The sequence below is a fragment of the Salvelinus alpinus genome, chromosome 6 (assembly GCF_045679555.1).
Source record: "Salvelinus alpinus chromosome 6, SLU_Salpinus.1, whole genome shotgun sequence".
Classification (NCBI taxonomy): domain Eukaryota; kingdom Metazoa; phylum Chordata; class Actinopteri; order Salmoniformes; family Salmonidae; genus Salvelinus; species Salvelinus alpinus.
The window spans coordinates 10,394,757-10,420,897 of NC_092091.1; the positions used below are offsets into that span (position 1 = coordinate 10,394,757).

The window sequence follows — 26,141 nt, forward strand, 5'->3', positions numbered from 1 at the left end:
TCCTCCACCAAACTTTACAGTTGACACTATACATTGGTAAAGGTAGTGTTCTCCTGGCATCCGCCAAACCCAGATTTGTCTGTCGGACTACCAGATGGTGAAGCGTGATTCGTCACTCCAGAGAATGCGTTTCCACTGCTCCAGAGTCCAATGGCGCGCAAGCTTTACACCACTCCAGCCGACGCTTGGCATTGCACATGGTGATCTTAGGCTTGTGTGCGGCTGCTCGGCCATGGAAACCACAGGAGAGGGGAGAACTGGCTCGTGTTAATGGCTGGAGGGGAGTAAGTGGAATGGTATCGAATACATCAAAACACATGGTTTCCACGGTTTCCATGGTTTCCACGGTTTCCATGGTTTCCACGGTTTCCATGGTTTCCACGGTTTCCATGGTTTCCAGGTGTTTGATGCCTTTCCATTGTTATGAGCCGTCCCTCCCCTCAGCAGCCTCCATTGCTATGAGCCGTCCCTCCCCTCAGCAGCCTCCATTGTTATGAGCCGTCCCTCCCCTCAGCAGCCTCCATTGCTATGAGCCGTCCCTCCCCTCAGCAGCCTCCATTGTTATGAGCCGTCCCTCCCCTCAGCAGCCTCCATTGCTATGAGCCGTCCCTCCCCTCAGCAGCCTCCATTGTTATGAGCCGTCCCTCCCCTCAGCAGCCTCCATTGTTATGAGCCGTCCCTCCCCTCAGCAGCCTCCATTGCTATGAGCCGTCCCTCTCCTCAGCAGCCTCCATTGCTATGAGCCGTCCCTCTCCTCAGCAGCCTCCATTGCTATGAGCCGTCCCTCCCCTCAGCAGCCTCCATTGCTATGAGCCGTCCCTCCCCTCAGCAGCCTCCATTGTTATGAGCCGTCCCTCCACTCAGCAGCCTCGTGATGGAAACCCATTTCATGAGGCTCCCGAAGAACAGTTCTTGTGCTGACGTTGCTTCCAGAGGCAGTTGGGAACTCAGTAGTGTGTGTTGGAACAGCACTTACAGTTGACCGGGGGCAGCTCTAGCAGCGCAGAAATCTGATGAACTGACTAGTTGAGCTCTTCAGTAAGGCCATTCTACTGCCAATGTTTGTCTATGGAGATTGCATGGCGGTGTGCTCAACTGTGGCTGAAATAGCCGAATGCACTAATTTGAAGGGGTGTCCACATTCTTTTGACCATGTAGTGTATCTCTTTAATTGTATCTAAGTAAAAAAAAATAAACGCTTCTGTCTGACTGCTAGAAGGATTTCTGGTTGTTTAATGACACTGCAGTCTATGATGCCCTCTGCTGGACAAAATATGAACCAACATCAACTACATTTCATTGAAAGTGTCAGTGTATACAGTATGTGTGATTATCTGTAGGGCCTAACTACAATGTAGGTGTGTTTAATTCATGCTAATTACAGGCCAATCATCTTGTTGAATGTGGATGTTAAATCCTTAGCCTTGCAGTCATATAACTCTCCCCGTCTCTTTTTTTCCCCACAGGGAGACCTGATTGGCTGACCTCGACCTTGCTTGGAGCCATGTGACTGGATCACACGAAGAAGCCTGCTGCAGAGCTCATTTTAAGACATCAGTTCAATGGTGTTTGGTGTATTTTTTTAGTTTCTGCCTGGTTGTTCCGGCTGTTCTCCTTCCTCCTCCCTCCGCTAGTGGGATGGCCACCCTACGGCAAGGCTTCCCGTGGCTGGCTTGAGGGCTCACCGAGCCCCCTCCTCTGTCCGGCCAGACAGTCACTCCTTTGCACCACTCACGTGATGGACTAAAAGGTCTGAGGAACGGCCTGACGAGGCTGACGCGTTCTGATGGAGTGAGGCCTTATCACACGGACGGGCCATATTGGAAGTGGAGAGTGTAGATGGGAGAGTGGTACGATCAGAAACATACTGGATTAAGTTTGAAATCACTACATACAGATATGGACCTATTGGATTGATGGCTGACCCTGAGCCTGAGCGTGATAGGGTTGCAGCTTGACTTCTGGGTTGTTTCATCCATCCACCAAACTACCCACTGACCCGGAGGACATTTTGAGACATTCATTGCATCGCAATGGACCCATTTTTTTCCCCCTTCTGTTATTTTTTGGGTGGGGGGGGGTCGTTGTTTGGGCCAGAGGAGGGGTGACTGAAAGGGGAGCGACTGGTTTTCGTTGTCTCCATCCCTCTCCACCACTCTGGGCTTTCTATGCAAGCCGAAGCTGCTCTTCTCCTTATACTGACAGAGACAGCCCTCCTCTTCCTCGGTTCAGTTTCAGGGGGAGGAAACATTCAAGTTCACGCTCTGTTGAATCTGTAGTTGTTTGTGTGAAAAGTTATCAATCGCCTACTTGAGTTCATTCAGAGAGTCAAACTATCCGTGTTGGTTTTTTTGTTGCTTTTTATTTGTACAAGGCTTTTTATTTGTACAAGGCTTTTTATTTTTGTGCGTCGTTCGTTCCACAGCATTAGTCTCATCACTATTCATGTTTTTGTATTATTTTAGCAGTTTATTTGATTTTTTCTTTTTTCTTTGTGTGTCTTGTTGGCTTGACGACCATGTTTCCATCTCACTCTGACCCAGTGGTAAAACAAACTCCTTTGGCTGTTTGTGTCTGTGTTGAACGCTTCTGGCCTTTCTGTGGTGGCGGTGACAGCTGTCTCCTCGTTTCCTTTCCCAAAGGGTCATCCAGTTTACAAAGTAGCTCCAATGCATCTGCTCCAGCTCCCAGCTGCTCAGCAAGGACCCCGGCTTAAAGGGAGAGGATATATTTGTGCTTGGAGGTACTTTGGCTTAGAGAGAAGAGGAACGGAGAGGAGCAGGGATGTACCATCCTGGTGCTCTCCAAGCTCTGTGACCCGGCAGGTTGCGCTAATCAGAGGAGCTGACTGGACTCTTCAGATGCTACCTCTAGTTCCATCCATCTTCACTGGGCACTGCAGAGGGGGAGAGGGGTTCTCAGACAGGCAGGCAGACAGACAGGCAGGCAGACAGACAGGCAGGCAGGCAGACAGGCAGACAGGCAGCCCAGGTCGTAAAGTGCACAAGGCTTTTGTTTTGTCTGTTTGTGCACACTGTCTGGGACCTACATGGCTATATGAGAACGGTCTGCAAGCCACAGTCTGGCAGTCGCTGCTGCTAGTCTCTCACCAAACTGCATCATGGGTTATCTGCAGTCCTCCCTCATCAATGGACATGTAAGAACACAAAGGGAAACTCTCTCTAGAGCTGTCAGTGGATGCTCAGTAGATATGACTGCTGCACTCACTCTCCCTCTGTCCTGTAGTGATGGAGAGACAGGCAGCTCTCTCCCTCTGTCCTGTAGTGATGGAGAGACAGGCAGCTCTCTCCCTCTGTCCTGTAGTGATGGAGAGACAGGCAGCTCTCTCCCTCTGTTCTGGCCTGTAGTGATGGAGAGACAGGCAGCTCTCTCCCTCTGTCCTGTAGTGATGGAGAGACAGGCAGCTCTCTCCCTCTGTTCTGGCCTGTAGTGATGGAGAGACGGGCAGCTCTCTCCTGTAATATTTATTCAAGGACTTCTAGTTGTGGAGTGCTGTGTTACTGGGAGTTGGCACATGCCCCTGTTAATGTTTTGGTGAATGAGCGCAATTACAAAATGGAGTCTCCTGCAGGCCCAGCTCCTCTCACCTTCCTCTCCTTTCCAACTCTGTCTGTCTGTGTGTCTGTGTGGCTGCATGGTGTAAACATTACCCCGCACAATGTCCTTCCTAGTGGATCAAGTCAGATGCACATTTGCTTTGGGACACTGTTCCCATCATCTCCGCCCTCTCACTGTGCTTTCTGTTTATAGTGTACAGAGGAATTATTTTTTCAAAGGTTGTTGGACGCTATCGGAAAATGTCCTATGCTTTCTGTCTTGTTAGCCTTCTCCCCCCCCCCCCCCCCCTTCCGGTGATATGATAAACTGTGGACTCCACCCCTTCAGTAGCCTCTGTTTTTATTCACCCCTCCACCAGTAGTATCCCCACTCCTGAAGCCCATGATGCCGTTTTAGTCCCCTCGTGGCACACGTTCCCAAGCCGCTTCGACCACCCTCAAGGAAAACAAGTCACATTTCAACCTTGTCATTTTAACCCTCATTTGTTGCTCTTGTTTTTTTTGTTTTTGGTTCCATAAGATACTGCTTATGAATGCTTTGTATTGTTATTACTACCTGCCGGGATAGACAAAGGCTGAGGGCCGGGCTGAGGGCAGAGCAGCTGTCCACAGAGGAGTGATAGAGAGGTAGAACTCAGCAGATTCTCCCACTGCGTCCACTCTTCTCCTGCTAATGATCCCCATTAATCCTGCTGCCGCACAGCGCCCACTCAACCGCTTGTCTGTAAATGAGTAAATCTGATTCGCCGTGATGCTTTCCTTGCCCCTTCATGGATCTGGCTTGCTTGGGAGAGCAGCACAGGAAATCTGAAATAATAAATTTGATTTTTTTTGTGTGTGTGTTTTATACATAAATGTGATTTAGCGAAGCCGAGGGGAATTAGACGTTTGCTGTGGCAGCGGCAGTTAAACAGACCTCAAAGCCACTAAAGTGGCGTTTTATTCACCAAGAGAGCAGGCGGATGCTGTCATGAACAATTAAATGGGCCGTGGTCAGAGCACTGCCCCCTGTGAGAGTCCGTCCATTCCAGTAATACTCTAATAGTTCTCCTAATCAGACACGTTCCAGTTGAATTCCCTGCTAAACACTAATATAAGAGGCCTGTAGGATCCACAACGATCCAGTCACTAGAAAAGGGGATCTCCATTCAAGTCAATGTTCAATGACGGCTGGAACGCCATTCTATTGCTTCTATTTCTATGGTAGGCTCATCAAGGTTTGACTTTGGTTCTGTCCTGTAGTGATGTCAGTTCATATGTTACTGGTGTGTGAATGTTGTTGACAGGTGACCTGGTTGATAGGCCCTACTCTCACCACAATATTGTTGATGCTCAGCCGTGATTGGATGCTGGCACAGATTTTAAATGTTTTTCCCCCTGTCCTTTTCTCTGAAGTAGAGGGTTTATGTTTTGTTATGGAAATATGTCTTGTCATACAATGGGAGAAGAGCCAGTGTTTAAAAGCATTTTTCTAACACGTTCTGTATGGAGTGAGATGGTAGGTGAGGTCAGAACCAGATTATATATTAATAGTCATTAAACGGGTCTGTTAAACCAGAACCTCTGCTGATGAAAAGTTTATTTTTTTTTTAAATGATAAGCGGAAAAAAGCGCTTGATACATTTTTTTTTGAGGATCGAGTTTGGGGATTGTTATTTTTTTAATACAGACAGAGAAATGAGTTAATGACCATACTCTCACGGCAGCCGTTGTTGAGGTGTTGTCTCACTGTGCTTGGGTAGTCTGTCATTCCTTGTGTTACTCACGCCGCGGGGGGAGGAAATGTTCCTGTTGGATTTCCTTTTCCTGTTTCTTTATTCATAACCCCGCCCCCTAAACCCACGTCCCCAGAGCAGTGGCTCAGTATCAGTCATCGGTATCAGTCATCGGTATCAGTCATCGGTATCAGTCATCGGTATCAGTCATCGGTATCAGTCATCGGTATCAGTCATCGGTATCAGTCATCGGTATCAGTCATCGGTATCAGTCATCGGTATCAGTCATCGGTATCAGTCATCGGTATCAGTCATCGGTATCAGTCATCGGTATCAGTCATCGGTATCAGTCATCGGTATCAGTCATCGGTATCAGTCATCGGTATCAGTCATCGGTACTTGAAAGAAAGATGTTTACAGCTTTTTTTATTGCTATGTTTTGTTTTGGTTCATCCCCCTCTTTGCCCCCAAGTGTTTCTCTCTTATGTAAAGTGTACATTGCCACATGTCTTTTTTTATACAATACTGTAACTTGCCTTTGTACATTTAGGCAAAAAATAAATCTTTTTATGAGACAATCACTCCTGTCCCGTCTGTCTTGTCTTTTTTTTTCACAGAGAAGGAAAGGGCATGGATCACAATAGGTGTTGTTATTAGGAAACACTTAAGTTAATGCGCATGATACGGGTTCATTGCGTACGACACGGGTTCATGCGTACGACACGGGTTCATTGCGTACGACACGGGTTCATGCGTACGACACGGGTTCATGCGTACGACACGGGTTCATGCGTACGACACGGGTTCATGCGTACGACACGGGTTCATTGCGTACGACACGGGTTCATTGCGTACGACACGGGTTCATTGCGTACGACACGGGTTCATGCGTACGACACGGGTTCATTGCGTACGACACGGGTTCATGCGTACGACACGGGTTCATTGCGTACGACACGGGTTCATTGCGTACGATACGGGTTCATTGCGTACGACACGGGTTCATGCGTACGACACGGGTTCGTTGCGTACGATACGGGTTCATTGCGTACGACACGGGTTCATTGCGTACGACACGGGTTCATTGCGTACGACACGGGTTCATTGCGTACGACACGGGTTCATTGCGTACGACACGGGTTCATGCGTACGACACGGGTTCATGCGTACGACACGGGTTCATTGCGTACGACACGGGTTCATTGCGTACGACACGGGTTCATGCGTACGACACGGGTTCATGCGTACAACACGGGTTCATTGCGTACGACACGGGTTCATTGCGTACGACACGGGTTCATTGCGTACGACACGGGTTCATTGCGTACGACACGGGTTCATGCGTACGACACGGGTTCATGCGTACGACACGGATTCATTGCGTACGACACGGGTTCATTGCGTACGACACGGGTTCATGCGTACGACACGGGTTCATTGCGTACGACACGGGTTCATGCGTACGACACGGGTTCATTGCGTACGACACGGGTTCATGCATACGACACGGGTTCATTGCGTACGACACGGGTTCATTGCGTACGACACGGGTTCATTGCGTACGACACGGGTTCATTGCGTACGACACGGGTTCATTGCGTACGACACGGGTTCATGCGTACGACACGGGTTCATACGTAGGACACGGGTTCATTGCGTACGACACGGGTTCATGCGTACGACACGGGTTCATGCATCAACATTCTTGTACTTGCATAAAAAAAATATCCATTGAAAGACTGATTTGATATAGTTCAAATAATGGTTCACCAAATACAAAACAAATTCAATATACACTTCCTAACTAGAGGCACACGCATACACTTAGAGCATTACAATCCTTGTAATATACTGTCATAACTCAGAAGTAGTTATAACATCCTCATAATATATCACTGTGATGCATTATAATACCAAAGTACATCATCAGGGCTGGACCTAGTCACTAAGTGACATAAGCGGCCGTTGTGGGGCCCTGACCAAATTATAAAAATCAGTCAGGGTCTCTACTTAACGTTGAGAGGTAGAATAGTAGAATACACATGGTGCAATTTCGAAATGTGGTTGTACATCAGCAGATGTTCCTCTTATGTCAGTCTGTAACCATGTTTCCATTCAACCATTTCATTCAGATGAATTTAACGGACGCGTGAAAAAGAAAAGTCTCGACCAGGCTGATGGAAACATGAAATGCCGGTACAATTTGTTCGTTCGACATGGTGGGATCATTTTGTGTCTAAAATGAATTATGCGAGAAATGGCGTTGTAAACACCTTCATGCTCAAATAATGATATAATAACCATATTATCGAAGTAAATTTGGAGTCACGTGATGACATGTTGCGCTGTCCTCTCACTACGACTCATCCGGAAACACAGTGTATTAGGCTACAGATGAAATAAATGATGATCAACTTCACAGGGAGGTGAAAGAGGAAGATGATGATGATGAGCTTGATGCTCCTTTCCAATAAATATCCAGGGTCTTATTCTGGTGATATGATCATTGATGCTTGGCTGACGTTTGACAAATACAAATACTATATCATCACATAGGTAGTCTAGCCGCACTGTATCGGCGAGCTGTTGGCTAGAGCGCATGTGCAAAGACCCTGAGTGGTCAACTTTGTATATAAACTTTTTTTTTTACTAGAATAAATGCTTTTTCTGAACACCCCACAACATTAAGTACATATTAAACCTTCAGGAAAACACGTTTTCTGATCTCGGCATTAAAACCCTTTTATTATTGTCAATTTTTGTCTTGATATGGACACCATTTATCTTCAACCCCGTCACAGACAAAATGGAAGTTGTCTGAATATGATTATAAAAGATACTTGTTATAAAAATCAACATTTACCTAATGCTCATGTGTCCCCCAAACCAATTAAATTATTCTAAATATAAAATGTATGTAAAATCTCAATGTTACTTTATTAAACCCTGAAATAGACACTTAAATAGGGCTTATCATTTAAATAAAATCCTTTCAATTCAGAATTGTAACATAAATCTAATCTTCTTCGGATTGTCCTTAAGATTTCACACTGAGCTCAGAAATCACTAAATTCATATTTATTAGTCTTTGCCATTTTATTTAACAAATATTGTCATGTGACGGGGTTGAGACTAGGGTGACAGGGTTGAATACTGTAACGGGGTTGACGAGACATCGGTTTCCATATAAACTAGTTTAATATCAAAATCCCTCCAAGATTTACCTCAAAACATTGCATTTCAAAGTTCAACGTGTCATCAAACTATAGGACAATTTTCCGAGGGCATTTAGAATGGTAGAACAGCTGTAACTACAGCACTAGCGTCAGCATGACGATCCTTCTCAGGAGCACCATATTCAGGTATCATATTAACATGGCAGAAGTCATGGCAAAATGTGTAGAATTACAGGAAATTTGCTTTTAATCTGCAAAAGTTTCTCTCCGCCCTATGACAAAATGTGTAGAATTGCAGGAAATAGTTGTAAAACTGCACATTTTTCTTTCCTCCCCATGGCAAAATAAGTAGCATTGCATAAAACAAGTTAGAAAATTGCTAAATGTTCTTTGCGCCAAATTGCAAAATGTGTAGAATTGCAAAAAATTTACTTTAAAATAAATGTTCTCTCCACCTTCAAGAGGGGGGCCACTAAAATGTTTTGCTTATGATGTGGCGGGGTGGGTCCCCGTGGGGGTGGGTCCCCGGACCAAATCTCGCTTAGTGCCCCCTAAAGGCTAGGGCCGGCCCTGTGCATAATGTATCATAGATCCTACTTGTTTGAAAATAACGTTATAATCGAATGCATACAATGTAATGTTGTGTTACCCCATGTATCCAATAGGGTGCATTATGTGTAGCATCCCATTAGTGGAAACCAAGACAGTTCTCAGGGCTAAGCCTGATTGTAACTAAATACACTATGTTTGAGTGGTGTTGGGGACAATTTTAGCTAACCCTACCATTTTCCTAACCTTAACCTAATTACCCTAAACCACGTTAATTCTCCAAACATGCCACAATAATTATCCTAACCTGCTACGAAAAGTCACTAATGCTAGTCAAAACGGTCAGATATGCCCTGAGTACAGCGCATTATGCATGATAATCAGACCCTCTTTTTTGTGATAGTTGGCGTGCAAAAAATGCGTTGATTTTTGCTGCAGCAATTCCGAGATTTTGCATGGCTTCTGTCCAATTGGTCACGAAAATGAACTAGTGAGGTAAACGTTTGTTTGACATGTGGTCTGATATATATATTTTGTTGTTGTTGCGGTAAAGGTGCTGTGATTAGTTCATATTGCGAGCCCTCATTTTGTAATGCGTGATCAGACCATTTTATACAGTGATTTTTTTGCCGCGATTTGACTGTTTTATGCTGAAATAATGCGGTGATTGATTTACATTTGCAAGCTATCGCATAATATGTGGGAAATTGTTGATTTTGCACAACAACAAAAAAAGGTGAAATCACAGAATCCTGGAGGGACTGTGTAGTGAGGGTATATTATCATGTTACTATTATGAGTTATAATGTTTATACGTGTCAAATAAGTGTAAAAATAAATAAAACAAAGCATTGTAAATGCCCTTATAAAGCACAAGTGTACGTTATTTAAAATGTTACCTACATTCCACTACTTTCATACATGTTTTACTTCATTGTTGTTTAGTTATTAGGCACTGATACATTTGGTGATGCAGTATGCCACATCGACCAGAGTGGGGCTCTGGCTTACCGATAGAGTTCTCCTCTTATCCAAATCAAATCAAATCAAATTTTATTAGTCACATACACATGGTTAGCAGATGTTAATGCGAGTGTAGCGAAATGCTTGTGCTTCTAGTTCCGACAATGCAGTAATAACCAACAGTAAACTAACCTAACAATTCCACACTACTACCTTACACACACACACAAGTGTAAGGGATAAAGAATATGTACATAAAGATATATGAATGAGTGGTGGTACAGAACGGCATGGCAGATGCAGTAGATGGTATAGAGTACGGTATATACATATTATCCAGGTTGTGAGAGCTGTTCAGCACAGCACCATAATAATGCCATTTTTTTCTCTCGACTCTCTCAAACAGTGCATTCATTGCACGTTGGCCTAGTTTATAAAAGTGAGTTCAAGGATTTGGGTCAGAGTGTGTTTTCTTTGTCTAGTTGGGGATTTGCCAATAGCCCAGCTGCAGGGTTCTTTTCAGCTTTTCGAGAAATCAGGTGACCAAGCCTGACTGGCTAAAACAAAAGCAGGTGACCAAGCCTGACTGGCTGAATATAAAAGCGCCATACAAACACTCCAGCCTTGCGCACAGCGGTTTCTATGGAGACGCGGTTGGAAGAAGGGAGCACTACCAGAATGAATGAGCTACACACTGAAGCGCACAGTCTCAAGAGAATGTCTGTTCCTACCGGAGTCTTTGCCTCTGACTGTATTGAGTGCAATGGCGTTTTACATACCAATTTATAGTTTCGTATTGGATTTTTCCTCATGCGTAGGCTAATTGAGGTGGGTAAGTATATGGATTAAACAAATTAAAAATGACTCCTTTCCACAGATACATCAATAATGTGAAATAAAATCAATTGTGACCGATGAATACAACCGGTGTTTACAGTGTTGCCAATTTAGCAATTTTGTTGCTAGATTTAGCAACTTTTCAGACTCTACCCTGACAACTTTTTTTTCAAACAGTAGCAAAAAAACACATTTTGCTACTTTTTAAAAATGTATTTTGAACTTTTAGCAACTTTTGAAAAGTGAATCAAACGCTATAATGCACACATTTCCCTCTAAATGACACAAAAAACGATTTTCTCTGTCACACACTCAGTCACAACACACGTGCCTGGCTACAAAAGTGCATTGTGAGTGAAGTCAGCAACAGGGGGCCAGCAGCAAATTGCAAATCATTGTTGGCTGACTTGCAGTAGTATGCGTTCGACGAGACAAACCCAATGAATATAATTGGTCACGAATGTTTGATCTTGAACAGAACTTACAGCATCAATTCAACCTGTCCCAATCAAAATTGTACAGGAAAGAGTGGGAGGAGTCTGTACCTGAATTTAAAGGGTGGCTGAGGACCGTAAGGAGTCTGTACCTGAATTTAAAGGGTGGCTGAGGACCGTAAGGAGTCTGTACCTGAATTTAAAGGGTGGCTGAGGACCGGGAGGAGTCTGTACCTGAATTTAAAGTGTGGCTGAGGACCGTAAGGAGTCTGTACCTGAATTTAAAGGGTGGCTGAGGACCGTAAGGAGTCTGTACCTGAATTTAAAGGGTGGCTGAGGACCGTAAGGAGTCTGTACCTGAATTTAAAGGGTGGCTGACGACCGTAAGGAGTCTGTACCTGAATTTCAAGGGTGGGTATTGGCACTTCAGGGTATTGGCACTGATAATGCGTCCGTGATGACTGGGATGCACAACGGGGTGCACAAGATTTTAAAGGAAGAATGTGCATTGCCCAATTTGCTACTCATCCGCTGTGTGTGCCATTCTTTACAATTGGCTGTCTGTGCAGCATCCAAAGAAACAATCCCTATGAGTGTTGAGTACTTAATCAGGGAAACCTATAACTGGTTTTCCATTTCCCCAAAACGGCGCAAGGCGTACAAAGCTGTGTATGCCACCATTAATTGTGGCCAGAAACCCCTGCAGATCACCAAAGTGTGCCACACGTTGGCTATTGATTGAGCCTGCGGTAACTCGTATATTGAGCCAGTGGGAAAAACTGAAACTCCACTTTGAGTTGACCAAGGCCAGGGAGCATTGATACATGGTGGATGTGCTCCAAACAGATCCTGTCTAGCTTTTGGACAATCTGGTACACCTCTTAACATCAATTTACAGCAGAGTAGTCAACCCTATGACAAAAATGGATGTCCTGAAGGATACCATTGATGGACAGCTCAGTCTATCACCATACCTTGGGTACCTTTTCGAGAGCACGGTGTTGTCTTGCGCCAGAGGACCAAAAGGTCATTCGGAGACGGTGCATCAACTACATTGTTGCTTTAAGCAAGGAGCTGCAAGCAAGGCTCCCAGACAACCTTGAAGCCTTGTGAAACATGGCCTTGTTCAGTGTTAAGGAAATGCTAAAGCACAATAAAGGCACCACTGAAATGATTAAAGGAGCTGAGCTACTGGGATACCAGCCCCAAACAATTGATCAAATTGTTTCCCAATGGAGAAACATCCATCTGTTTAGGTGGGACTCAAACTGAAAATACAGTCGAGTTTTGGAGTGTAGTCAATAACTACACGGACTCTTCCGGGTCAAATCCATTTGAGGAACTGTGCAAAGCTGCACTCGCTGCCCTCTCCTTGCCACACTCAAATGCGGAGGTTGAACGGATGTTCAGCCAAATGAGTGTGGTCAAAGTTAAGAAATATAATGTCACTGCACACTCTCAACTCCATACTCCTGGTGCGCTATGGACTGAAGTGGCTGGTGATACCTGTTACCAGCATAAACTACCATTTATATTTTTTTATACCTTTGACTATTGAATGTTCTTATAGGCACTATAGTATTGCCAGCCTAATCTCGGGAGTTGATAGGCTTGAAGTCATAAACAGAGCTGTGCTTCAAGTATTGCGAAGAGCTGCTGGCAAACGCAGGAAAGTGCTGTTTGATTGAATGCTTACGAGCCTGCCGCTGCCTACCACCGCTCAGTCAGACTGCTTTATCAAATATCAAATCAGACTTTATAATAATATAATAAACACAGAAATACAAGCCTTTGGTCATTAATATGGTCAAATCCGGAAACTATCATTTCTAAAACAAAACGTTTATTCTTTCAGTGAAATACGGAACCGTTCCGTATTTTATCGAACGGGTGGCAACCCTAAGTCTAAATATTGTTGTTACATTACACAAAATTCAATGTTATGTCATAATTATGTAAAATTCTGGCAAATTAATTACGGTCTTCACACAGTTCGCAACGAGCCAGGCGGCCCAAACTGTTGCATATACCCTGACAGATGTTGCCTGTAATCCATGGCTTCTGGTTGGGTTATGTACGTATGGTCACTGTGGGGACGAAGTCATCGAAGCACTTATTGATGAAGCCAGTGACTGATGTGGTGTACTCCTCAATGCCATCAGAAGAATCGCGGGACATATTCCAGTCTGTGCTAGCAAAACAGCCCTGTAGCTTAGCAACTGCTTCATCTGGCCACTTCCTTATTATGACTCCTTTTTTATGGTGGTTCCACTGTGTCTTCAGACCATAGGCGGGAAAGATGGAGGCAGGTTGAAACGTGCATAATTGGAATTCAAGATAGCTCCTCACTCTTTCCTCCCATCTGACAACAGCCAACGTGAAGCACGTGGACTCCATACCCCCCTTAGCCATACCCCCTTTCTAATCAGCTGCTGGCTTCCTCCCTCCATCAGTTTTATTATGAAAGGCACCTTTGTTCCACAGTCAGTGCACATGCTTTTTAATGGGAATGTGCATTTTCTGTGTTCTTCGAAGTGTGTAAGTCAATTTGCATGTTTTATTTTCATAATTGAATGAACATGTAGGTCTAGTGTTTAGCAAGAATCTCTCAGCCCACATATTGTATAATGCCTTAGGCTATTCATATCTGGAGTAGGCCTATAATGCCTAATATTATGTTGTTTAGCCAATATGATTCTGGATAAAAAAAATTATACACAAGATATGAATAAAGAGCGCTCTCTGCACGAGTGAATGTCAGTGATGTCCTTGGTGCAGGTCCTTGGAGCGTAAAGGTTACAGAAAGGTCACACAAAACAATGCAGGAGGAGGGAACAGCACATAAGCCACTGCCCACTGCGCTTGTGGATGCTCAGCGCAACAAGTTAGCCAGCAGACATTCGATGTGCTCAGTGCTCCTCTGCCTTCGTTTTGACACCTCGACAACCGCTTCTCCTCTTCCAGTCTTGTCTACCTTTTACCCCACGGACTTCTTTACTGTCGAAGACGATGATGTGGACATTCGCCCGACTTTCTCTTCTGTGAGTGCGCGGTGGAAATGATATACTCGACAGCATAGCTACCCGCAGCTTCCACCACGGTAGGTGTTGTCCACGTCGAGACCACAGACATTGAGCGGCATGTTTATTCATGCTTCGCGTTTCTGGTACTGGATTTGCCCGTTGTTTTTTGAAGAAAGACAAGTTAATTGGAAATAGGACAGACATGAGTTGACGATTAGGGAACAACTGATTCAAGTCGGACATTAGCCTAACGTTATTATGATTATGTTATTACATAACGGTCAAATGGGACGCTATCAAATTAGGTGGAGACAGGTTGGTACTTGGTCATATAAATATGTTTTTTTGAATTTCATAATGAAAATCACTCATGCGACTGTGCTGTGGAGTAGTGTATGCACTAATCCTATCCATTTATAACTATTTATCTTGGCCAGGTCGCAGTTGTAAATGAGAACTTGTTCTCAAGTAGCCTACCTGGTTAAATAAAGGTGAAATAAATTAAAATAAATGCTTACAAAGGAAACTAAAAACGTGAAAACTGATACGAAATTCTTCTGTGCTAACTTTGAGCAGTTTATTCAGAGTATTGAACAAGGTGTGGAGAGAGAGAGTACCAGTGTGTTAACAATACGACGTCACATGTCTGCTCAAATAGACTGTACGGTTCTCACACGGTCGTTTCTACTTCGGGGAATGGAAACTTGTCACCCAGTATGTGATGTTCCCCCGTGGGTCTGCAAGGTATTTAGTTGGGGTATGATGATTAGTTTACCTCACAGCACCTTGTACATGTAGTGTCTGTCTGAAAAGTGACGACAGGCATGTTCTAATTATCAGACAGATCATCAGTTACAGACAGTGCTTAGTAACGAGACACACTACTATCAGACAGATCATCAGTTCTAGACAGTAACTTGTGTGGGTAAAATCAATGGGAAAGCCAGAAAAAAAAGCCATATTGCAACCTATGTGTTGTGATAATTACGTTGTTTGCTCTATAAACTGTTAGTTCATTTGCCTTGAGACTGTAATATACAGGCCTAAAGGCCGAGACAATAAGAAGACACAGTGGTAGAATAAATTCAACCACACCTTTGTTTCATCACAAAACCACATTTAACATTTAACATTTTAACATTTAACATTTAACATTAACCAGACAACAACATCTGTCCGGTGAAGTCCACAAAACATATAGCATGTAACAAACAAAGGACCTACAGCATGGTCAAGCAAGTTAATGTTTCTGACATTTTCAGACCACTAAACAACTATTGATTTAGAACCACAGAGAGTTACTGCAGGTCACAAAGAAAACAGGAGCTGCCTCCACTATACTATACTATACATCATCAAATCACCTACACTTCGTCTAATACAGTGACAAAAAACACCAAAAACTATTAGCTAGTTAACATGAGCCTTCTACAACTAGCTACATATTGAACATCCATCCTCTCAGTCCAGGGGCACAATGTATTTTACGGTTGGATCAGAATTGCCATTATAATCCAATGAAATTGTATTAGTCACAAGCGCCGAATACAACAGGTGTGACCTTACAGTGAAATGCTTACTTACGAGCCCCTAACCAACAATGCAGTTTAAAAAAAAATACGGATTAGAATAAGAAATAAAGGTAACAAGTAATTCAAGAGCAGCAGTAAAATAACAATAGCGAGACTATATACAGGGGGGTACCGGTACAGAGACAGCGCGGGCACCGGTTAGTCGAGGTAATATGTACATGTAGGTAGAGTTTTTAAAGTGACTATGCATAGATGATAACAACAGAGAGTAGCAGTGGTGTAAAAGAGGGGGAGGGGGGCAATGTAAATAGTCTGGGTAGCCATTTTATTAGGTATTCAGGAGTCTTATGGCATGGGGGGTAGAAGCTGTTTAGAAGCCTCTTGGACCGAGACTTGGCGCTCCTGTACCGCTTGCCGTGCGGTAGTAGAGAGAACAGTCTATGACTAGGGTGGCTGGAGTCTTTGACAATTTTCAGGGCCTTCCTCTGACACTGCCTGGTATAGAGGTCCTGGATGACAGGAAGCTTGGCCCCAGTGATGTACTGGGCCGTTCGCACTACCCTCTGTGGTGTCTTGCGGTCGGAGGCCGAGCAGTTGCCATACCAGGCAGTAATGCAACCAGTCAGGATGCTCTCGATGGTGCAGCTGTAGAACCTTTTGAGGATCTGAGGACCCATGCCAAATCTTTGCAGTCTCCTGAGGGGGAATAGGTTTTGTCGTGCCCTCTTCATGACTGTCGATGAGAATGGGGGCGTGCTCGGTCCTCTTTTTCCTGTATTCCACAATCATCTCCTTTGTCTTGATCACTTTGAGGGAGAGATTGTTGTCGTGGCACCACACGGCCAGGTCTCTGACCACCTCCCTATAGGCTGTCTCGTTGTTGTCGGTGGTCAGGCCTATCACTGTTATGTCATCGGCAAACTTAATGATGGTGTTGGAGTTGTGCCTGTCCGTGCAGTAATGAGTAAACAGAGTACAGTAGGGGACTGAGCACGCACCCCTGAGGGAACCCTGTGTTGAGGATCAGCGTGGCAGATGTGTTGTTACCTACCCTTACCACCTGGGGGCGGCCCGTCAGGAAGTCCAGGATCCAGTTGCAGAGGGAGGTGTTTAGTCCCAGGGTCCTTAGCTTAGTGATGAGCATTGAGGGTACTATGGTGTTAAATGCTGAGCTGTAGTTAATGATTAGCATTCTCACATAGGTGTTCCTTTTGTCCAAGTGGGAGAGGGCAGTGGGGTATGCAATAGAGATTGCATCATCTGTGGATCTGTTGGGGCGGTATGCAAATTGGAGTGGGCCTAGGGTTTCTGGGATAATGATGTTGATGTGAGCCATGACCAGCCTTTCAAAGCACTTCATGGCTACAGACATGAGTGCTACGGGTCGGTAGTCATTTAGGCAGGTTACCTTAGTGTTCTTGGGCACAGGTCTGCTTAAAACATGTTGGTATTACAGATTCAGACAGGGAGAAGTTGAAAATGTCAGTGAAGACACTTGCCAGTTGGTCAGCGCATGCTCGCAATACACGTCCTGGTAATCCGTCTGGCCCTGCGGCCTTGTGAATGTTGACCTGTTTAAAGGTCTTACTCACATCGGCTGCGGAGAGCGTGATCACACAGTCTTCCGGAACAGCTGGTGCTCTCATGCATTCAATGCTGTCTTAGTGCCAGCCTCAGTCTGTGGTGGTATGTAAACAGCTATGAAAAATACAGATGAACTCCCTCTAGGTAGATAGTGTTGTCTACAGCTTATCAAGAGATACACTACCTCAGGCAAGCAATAGTTCGAGACTTCCTGTTATTTACAAAAAAAGACATAGTCCACCACCCCTTGTCTTACCAGACGCTGCTGTTCTATCCTGCCAGGACAGCGTATAACCAGCCAGCTGTATGTTGATAGTGTCGTCGTTCAGCCACGACTCCGTGAAGCATAAGATGTTACAGTTTTGAATGTCCCGTTTGTAGTTTAATCTTGCACGTAGGTCATCGATTTTATTGTCCAAAGATTGCATGTTTGCTAGCAGAATGGAAAGAAGTGTGGGTTTATTAGATCGGCTACGAATTCTCAGAAGGCAGCCCAGCCCTCCAGCCCCCTTGTCTCTGTCTCCTCTTCACGCAAATCACGGGGATCTGGGCCTGTTCCCGAGAAAGCAGTATATCGATCACGTCGGGCTCGTCAGACTCGTTCAAGGGAAAAAAGGATTCTGCCAGTCCGTGGTGAGTAATCTCAGTTCTGATGTCCAGAAGTTCTTTTCGGTCATAAGAAACGGTAGCGGCAACATTATGTACAAAAGAAGTTAAAAAAGAAGTTACAAACAATGTGAGAAAACAAACATAAAATACAATCGGTTGGGGACACGTAAAACATCAGCCTTCTTCTCCGGCGCCAATTTTTTTTTATATAAAAAAAAAAAATCTATGGCCTGTATGTAGAATTAAGTAAAATCACACGTCCAAATCCATATCTCCATCCACGGCTAATTTAGGAAATGGACAATTTTAGCTCGCTAGCTAGTCACCGGAGGACAACAACACAAGTAGATGAACAACCAGTTTCTGTCAATGAGTCACTATACGATACTATGCTCTCGATGTGATTGGAGAGAAGGCAAATCCAAACGGGAATAAACAGCTTTTTAATAGCTTCCTCTCTGATCTGATCTGTATACAGTATTATAATATCTTCCTCTCTGATCTGTATACAGTATTATAATAGCTTCCTCTCTGATCTGATCTGTGTACAGTATTATAATAGCTTCCTCTCTGATCTGATCTGTGTACAGTATTATAATAGCTTCCTCTCTGATCTGATCTGTATACAGTATTATAATATCTTCCTCTCTGATCTGTATACAGTATTATAATAGCTTCCTCTCTGATCTGATCTGTGTACAGTATTATAATAGCTTCCTCTCTGATCTGATCTGTGTACAGTATTATAATAGCTTCCTCTCTGATCTGATCTGTATACAGTATTATAATAGCTTCCTCTGATCTGATCTGTATACAGTATTATAATAACTTCCTCTCTGATCTGTATACAGTATTATAATATCTTCCTCGGATCTGTATACAGTATTATAATAGCTTCCTCTCTGATCTGATCTGTATACAGTATTATAATAGCTTCCTCTCTGGTCTGATCTGTATACAGTATTATAATAGCTTCCTCGGATCTGTATACAGTATTATAATAGCTTCCTCTCAGATCTGATCTGTATACAGTATTATAATAGCTTCCTCTGATCTGTATACAGTATTATAATAGCTTCCTCTCTGATCTGATCTGTGTACAGTATTATAATAGCTTCCTCTCTGATCTGATCTGTATACAGTATTATAATAGCTTCCTCTCTGATCTGATCTGTGTACAGTATTATAATAGCTTCCTCTCTGATCTGTGTACAGTATTATAATAGCTTCCTCTCTGATCTGATCTGTATACAGTATTATAATAGCTTCCTCTCTGATCTGATCTGTGTACAGTATTATAATAGCTTCCTCTCCGATCTGATCTGTATACAGTATTATAATAGCTTCCTCTCTGATCTGATCTGTGTACAGTATTATAATAGCTTCCTCTCTGATCTGATCTGTATACAGTATTATAATAGCTTCCTCTCTGATCTGATCTGTATACAGTATTATAATAGCTTCCTCTCTGTTAATTATCTGCTCTTAATTAAGATTCAAGATGTCTGCAGAAAGAATGGTGTCAGCTATGACATGACACCCTGACTTTGTAAAAAATCTCTTTTGGTTTTTGAACTACAGTAAGTGAAGTGGATTTACACCCGATAACTGAATTTCATCATGGGTCCCTGATCTGTACTACACAGGAATGCATAATTATGGATATGAATGTTATTCTCTTCATGGTGATGTATTCTAAATAGATTCTAACAGGTATAAATATAACAATATCCTCTTTTGCATATTTGGGTATTATTCTACACACTGACTATTATTTTAATGACCTCTGACCCCAAACAAGACCAAATTTGGTTGGTCCGGGGCGGACCAAATCTGAACCAATCATAGGCGTCTATGTTTCACAAGTTTGGACATCAAAGTACAGCATAGTAGAGTAGAGTACAGTACAGAACTGCACAGAACAGTACAGTAGAGTACAGTACAGAACTGCACAGAACAGTACAGAAGAGTTCAGTACAGTACAGTAGAGTACAGTACAGTACAGAACTGCACACACCAGTAGAGTAGAGTTCAGTAGAGTACAGAACTGCACAGAACAGTAGAGTATAGTTCAGTACAGTAGAGTTCAGTACAGTAGAGTCAAGTAGAGTATAGTTCAGTACAATACAGTACATTATAGTGTACTCAACTCTAGTACTCTACTGTACTGTACTGTACTCCACTATTTTCTACTCTTCTCTACTGTTCTCTACTGTACTGTACTCTACTGTACTGTTCTATACTGTACTGTGCTGTTCTATACTATACTGTACTGTACTGTACTGTACTGTACTGTAACGTACTCGGACCAGCGCCAGGATAAAGTGACCAAAGGGGCTGTTGAAATCGGGGTTCTTGAATTGGAATACCATAATAAACGTAACGTTCAAATGCCAAGACTCCGAGATCATTGAGTGCTTTTGAAATCTGTATCCCATCTCTGTTGTTGTATCAGCACAATGGACAGCCTCCTACAGCAATGGCCTTTAGATAGGCTGTTTGCCCTATTACAAATAGCCTATGTAAATGTGGCCGTACACACAGCTGCCTTACCCGAATAATGCAAAATAAATAGTGAAAGTAGCATGCATGCAAACAAAAATACTGAATAGCAGTTTGGCTTAGAATACCAAGAATACAGAACAAAACAGTGGTACCAAGAGGTAGGCCTAGTAAATAAAATATCAGATCGATAAAGGCGTGACACAATCTACATTTAGGCTAGTTAAATTAACAGTGAACAAACAAGCAATCAAAACTAAGTTTACAGCAGGGTTCCCCAACTGACGAATTTAGCCAATGGGTGGTTTTATTTGGCCCCCTCCCAAGTTTTCTGAGCAAATATTAAAACAAATATAAAATATAGAGTACCAGTCAAAAGTTTGGACAAACCTACTCATTCCAGGGTTTTTCTTTATTTTGACTATTTTCTACAATGTAGAATAATAGTGAAGACGTCAAAACTAATCATGGAATCATGTAGTAACCAAAATAGTGTTTAAGCAAATCAAAATATATTTTATATTTGAGATTCTTCAAAGTAGCCACTCTTTGCCTTGATGACAGCTTTGAACACTCTTGGCATATATAAATACAGTACCAGTCAAAAGTTTGGACACACCTACTCATTCCAGCGTTTTCTTTATTTTTACTATTTTCTACATTGTCGAATAATGGATTAATGGTCTTTCATGGTTCGTGCTAGGCCCTTTAGTTCCAGTGAAGGGAAATCTTAACGCTACAGCATATTTTATACAATTCTGTGCTTCCAACTTTGTGGCAACAGTTTGGGGAAGGCCCTTTCCTGTTTCAACATGACAATGCCCCCGGGCACAAAGTGAGGTCCATACAGAAATGGTTTGTCGAGATATCGGTGTGGAAGAACTTGACTGGCCTGCACAGAGCCCTGGTCTCAAACCCATTGAACACCTTTGGGATGGATTGGAACGCCGACTGCGAGCCAGGCCTAATCTCCCAACATCAGTGCCTGACCTCACTATTGCTCTTGTGGCTGAATGGCAGCAAGTCCCACATCTAGTGGAAAGCCTTCCCAAAAGAGTGGAGGCTGTTATAGCAGCAAAGGTGGGACCAACTCCATATTAATACCCATGATTTTGGAATGAGATGTTCAATGAACTTTTGACCATGTAGTGTATGTGATCGTATACAAATAATAATAATACATAATAATTAATATAGTGCTTTTCTACCAACTGAGGTTCTCAAAGCGCTTTACATAGTAGGAGGAAACTCAACTCATCCACCATCAATGTGTAGCACCCACCTCAGTGATGCATTTAGCTATTTAGCTATTATGCTATTTCTATTCAGCTAGTTCTATGTGTCTATGCTATTTCTATGCTATTTCTATGCGTCTATGCTATTTCTATGCTATTTCTATGCTATTTCTATGCGTCTATGCTATTTCTATGCTATTTCTATGCTAGATGTCAGTTCAACGTCTAGTTTTGATTTACATCTGGTTGAGTTGTCAACTAAAGTGAATTCAACATGAAATAAATACAAAAATGTCACCATGTCATTGTATTTAGGTTAAAAGTCTATTTTATTTTTATCCCGTTTTCTCCCCAATTTCATGGTATCCAATTGGTAGTTACAGTCTTGTCTCATCGCTGCAACTCCCGTATGGACTCGAGAGAGAGAGGCGAAGGTCGAAAGCAGCGCGTCCTCCGAAACGCAACCTTGACACAATGCCCACTTAACCCGGAAGCCAGCCGCACCAATGTGTCAGAGGAGACACAGTACAGCTGGCGACCGTGTCTTGATCGATACACACGGGAAACAGTTGAGCGTGAAAAACCCAGCATTATTGACGGTTTTTGACACAAACCGGTGTGCCTGTTACCTACTACCATACCTCATTCAAAGGCACTTAAATATTTTTCCTTGCCCAATCACCCTCTGAATACACAATCCATGTCTCAATTGTCTCAAGGCTTAACAATCTTTCTTTAACCTGTCTCCTCCCCTTCATCTACACTGATTGAAGGGGATTTAACAGGTGACATCAATAAGGGATCATAGCTTTCACCTGGATTCACCTGGTCAGTCTGTCATGGAAAGAGCAGGTGTTCCTAATGTTTTGTCTACTCAGTGTAAGTGTTGATATTAGTTGGGTCTTTAGTTCAGCATTATTGTGTTTTGACGTATTTCTAATATCTTTTAAGACTTTTTGTGGTTTTATGTTTTCTAAAGATCCCATTTCCAAAGCCTTTGCTTATACCACATTTTTAGGATGGAATATTTTTCAAAAAATGTATATATGCCTACATTTCTCAAACATACAGACACTTAGCTTTCATTTGACACCCATTTTGAAAGGACCCATTCACATGTTGGGTTGAATGGGTCCTTTTACATGGAAATGACCTTGGGTCATGTGATTCTCATGCAGCATTTGTGGCATAGATCCCATTTATTTATTTAACCTTTATTTAACCAGGCAAGTCAGCGCTGAGATGCAGTGCCTCTGCGCCACCCGGGAGCCCGATTCCATAAATGTGGAAACAGTGCCAGGGAAACTTAACCAAAGCATGGATTACTGTCATACCTTGTCCATAGACTTGGGTGAACTAACCCTTTAATAACCGTTATCATCCCTTTAAGCAATAGTGTGTGTTGTAGTTAAGTTATTTTTTTAATCATCCGTCATCATGACTATGGCGTCTGTAATGTCATTATTACAACACTGTAAATAGGATTTGTGAGTGCAGGTAAACGGTCTTTCTACTTTTTAGAAAAATATATATTTTATATGACGGGGGGGGGTTGCCTTTCCATGCCTAATTACAGATCGGCCTAATACAGCTACGGTTTTACTACACATTTCACTGATTTACTGTAGATAGGTTTTGTTCCCAATGATCTCATTCTTTTCCACTGGATGACTTCACTTTTGTCGTAGTCTCATCACAGATACCCTTGTTTCAGGAGCTACGTTGTTCTTTGTGCTGTCATTGTCATAAGCCCAGGGCCATGTTTTTTTAATTTTCTTTGTCTGCTGAATAGGAACGAATACCGTAGCCTGCATTCCAGGTGATGTGTGTAGCCTGTAAAGTCAAGTTAAATGTGCCCTGAAGCTAAACACCATAGCAATGGCAGCCGTCGGTATTGTAAAGCCTGTCTCCCTTCTTATTGAAAGGTTATCAGGCTGCATATGGCTCAACCTCTTTCATGTCTGAAAGAGACAATATCTATTTTCTCTTAACTAGGTAAGTCAGTTAAGAACAAAATCTTACTTACAATGACGGCCTATCCCGGATGACGCTGGGCCAATTGTGCACCACCCTATTGGACTCCCAATCACGGCCGGTTGTGATACAGCCTGGATTTGAACAAGGGTCTGTAGTGACACCTCTATCACTGAGTGTCTTAGACCGCTGCGCCACTCGGGAGCCCCGTTGTAATGGGGAAGAGTGAGTTGAAGTGTACTTGTGTTGGACATTCAAGGGTCTAATTGAACGCTTCGGGTTATGTCTAGCAAGCCTGATATACTAAAGTGAAGTAGGTTGGAAGCTTTTAAAGAGAATCCATTTATTAAACTGTGGACACAGCTCTCGGCAGGAAGTCAATTTACATCTCGAATCAAATCAAATGTTATTGGTCGGTGTAGTGAAATGCTTGTGGGGGGAAAAATTGTTTTATACACATGATAAGTGCAGTGACATTTGTTGTTTTACAGGGTCAGCCATCATAGTACACCACCCCTGGAGAAAATGTGGGCTATGTGCCTTGCTCAAGGACAGATCGACAGATTTGTCACCTTGGGTATTCCAACCAGCAACCTTTTAGCTACTGGTGCAACGCTCTAACGGCTAGGCTACCTGCTAACGGCTAGGCTACCTGCTAACGGCTAGGCTACGTGCTAACGGCTAGGCTACCTGCTAACGGCTAGGCTACCTGCTAACGGCTAGGCTACCTGCTGCCCTGTGTCAGCTTGTGTTCTAACGGCTAGGCTACCTGCTGCCCTGTGTCAGCTTGTGTTCTAACAGCTAGGCTACCTGCTGCCCTGTGTCAGCTTGTGTTCTAACAGCTAGGCTACCTGCTGCCCTGTGTCAGCTTGTGTTCTAACAGCTAGGCTACCTGCTGCCCTGTGTCAGCTTGTGTTCTAACAGCTAGGCTACCTGCTGCCCTGTGTCAGCTTGTGTTCTAACAGCTAGGCTACCTGCTGCCCTGTGTCAGCTTGTGTTCTAACAGCTAGGCTACGTGCTGCCCTGTGTCAGCTTGTGTTCTAACAGCTAGGCTACCTGCTGCCCTGTGTCAGCTTGTGTTCTAACAGCTAGGCTACCTGCTGCCCTGTGTCAGCTTGTGTTCTAACAGCTAGGCTACCTGCTGCCCTGTGTCAGCTTGTGTTCTAACAGCTAGGCTACCTGCTGCCCTGTGTCAGCTTGTGCTCTAACAGCTAGGCTACCTGCTGCCCTGTGTCAGCTTGTGTTCTAACGGCTAGGCTACCTGCTGCCCTGTGTCAGCTTGTGCTCTAACGGCTAGGCTACGTGCTGCCCTGTGTCAGCTTGTGTTCTAACGGCTAGGCTACCTGCTGCCCTGTGTCAGCTTGTGTTCTAACAGCTAGGCTACCTGCTGCCCTGTGTCAGCTTGTGTTCTAACAGCTAGGCTACCTGCTGCCCTGTGTCAGCTTGTGTTCTAACAGCTAGGCTACCTGCTGCCCTGTGTCAGCTTGTGTTCTAACAGCTAGGCTACCTGCTGCCCTGTGTCAGCTTGTGTTCCAACAGCTAGGCTACCTGCTGCCCTGTGTCAGCTTGTGTTCCAACAGCTAGGCTACCTGCTGCCCTGTGTCAGCTTGTGTTCTAACAGCTAGGCTACCTGCTGCCCTGTGTCAGCGTGTGTTCCAACAGCTAGGCTACCTGCTGCCCTGTGTCAGCTTGTGTTCCAACAGCTAGGCTACCTGCTGCCCTGTGTCAGCTTGTGTTCTAACAGCTAGGCTACATCAATGTGATTGTTTGCTGTGTTTGAAATGGACTCATTTGGGAGACAGGCAGCACTGAAGCGGTGAGATCACTCAAGGACACTTGAACAAGAGACCCATTGAGGAGGTTCTGAAACATTTTGGATCTGATTTGGAGCCAGTAGCAGCACTACACAATAGAACTGTTGATCGTTAGTTGTGAAACCGCCGCTCCTTCAATGTCTTTTGGACTCAGTCATTAGAACTCCTGAAGAGCAGCCTTTATATTGTGTGTTTTTAGTCATGACGGGCTGCCATTTATGAATAAACAGTAAACCTGTAGGAAATTCGGTTGCACCCAAAGATTTAATCAGTTTCATTTCCATGCATGTGGATGGGTGTTGATTCCCGGGCAAGAGGGGGAGATTATTTTCTTACCATTTGCATCAGTGTCCATGGAAGTGTTTATCCAGCCAAGTGCACTAGCAGCAACTGAAGAGAGACAGGAGTGAGCGAGATCATATCAGTACTGGAAGGTGTGAATACGTGTTTGTCTCACAGAATGATACCCATGTGTTTTACTACAGCGTCTGACTTGAGACTTAACGGGCCAGTCCACTGGGCAACAAAAACCTGCTTCAATCAACGTTGTTTCAACATTATCAATGAGAGTGTTTTAATATCGTATATAGATTATTTTTAACCATCATCTCAATGC

The 26,141-nt window shown here is 43.6% G+C and overlaps 2 protein-coding genes across 6 annotated transcripts in view; both read left to right on the forward strand.

The window, feature by feature from the left end:
- LOC139578102 (zinc finger protein 609-like) overlaps positions 1-5,874 on the forward strand; it is a 190,466-nt gene extending 184,592 nt beyond the window's left edge. For all 3 annotated transcript variants that reach the window (XM_071405309.1, XM_071405310.1, XM_071405311.1), the window contains one exon: positions 1,467-5,874. The gene's annotated coding sequence lies outside the window, so the exon portion shown is untranslated. The remainder of the gene's footprint in view (positions 1-1,466) is intronic.
- Positions 5,875-14,096: 8,222 nt separating this feature from the next.
- Positions 14,097-26,141, forward strand: part of LOC139578122 (GRAM domain-containing protein 2A-like) — a 60,098-nt gene continuing 48,053 nt past the window's right edge. For 2 of the 3 annotated variants that reach the window (XM_071405361.1, XM_071405362.1), the window contains exon 1: positions 14,098-14,352. The gene's annotated coding sequence lies outside the window, so the exon portion shown is untranslated. Of the gene's footprint in view, positions 14,353-26,141 lie in introns of all 3 variants that reach the window. The other variant, XM_071405363.1, reaches the window with a different exon arrangement.